Raw genomic sequence first — 972 nt, 5'->3', positions numbered from 1 at the left:
CGGGCGGGGCGCTCGCGCGGGCTCCGGCTCGGTCCCTTGTCCCCCCTCCCACCCCCAGCCCCTCGGCGATTGTCAGGTGGCGAGAGCGGCCCCCTCACCCTCTGGGTTCTCGCCTTTCCCAGGCGGGATATTGGTATTCCTCAACAACCACAACGACTTTGAGACAACTCAGTGGTCACCTGGCAAGTGATGACCCTGTGGCTCAGGAAGCTTTCTGAAGAACAACCCTTTTAAGCCCTCCCTCCCCACATGTGGATTTCGTGTGCCCGCTGGCCACAGGCCCACTGTGATCTTTAGTGCCAGCCCCAAAGGGCAAATCCTTGGCAACGCTTCTCTTTTTGGAACCTCGCCGCTGCCTGCGCTCCTCCACCCCTCCGTGGCATTAAACGAAACCCTGAGCTTTCTCACTCCAGGTTAGGCTCTAAGTGTGAGCGCTGCAGTCCGTGCCAGAGCTGTGGCTCAGTTTTAAGCTCACACTACACGGCACTGGGCCTCTCAGCCTTCCCCAGGGAACAGAGCATAGCTGAGGGCAGCCTGGAGCCCAGCACCTCCGTGAGACTTTGGGTATAACCCAGCGACTGTTCCTCAGCCTCTCTAGTGTTCGGCCTACTCAGCAGTAAAGCCCTTTTCCTAGAATATTGGCTCTTCAGAGCCCTCCTATCCAGATCTCGAAGTTTTCATGTTTGAATTGATGATATAACGCAGCACCGTGCCTTGTTCTGCCTGTCACATTTTAGTTCCTTTGTGTTCTTGTTTCTTAGTGTAAATTTAAGGATTTGTGGGATTGCTACCTGAAAGTGAGCTGTCAGTTCACTGTGCTGCATGTAAGCGCAAAATTGTAAGAAAACAAACAGCCTACGGTCCAGAAAACCTAGCAATGCTTTAGGCCTTTCTTTAGCCTTTTTTTTTTTTTTTTAATAAAAAGGTCATATATATATTTTAAATTGGGCTAATTTTTTTTTTTTTTTTTTT

The sequence above is a fragment of the Otolemur garnettii genome, unplaced genomic scaffold, assembly GCF_000181295.1.
Source record: "Otolemur garnettii isolate 467f Iridium unplaced genomic scaffold, OtoGar3 scaffold00130, whole genome shotgun sequence".
Classification (NCBI taxonomy): domain Eukaryota; kingdom Metazoa; phylum Chordata; class Mammalia; order Primates; family Galagidae; genus Otolemur; species Otolemur garnettii.
Note: the sequence above shows the minus strand (reverse complement) of the source record.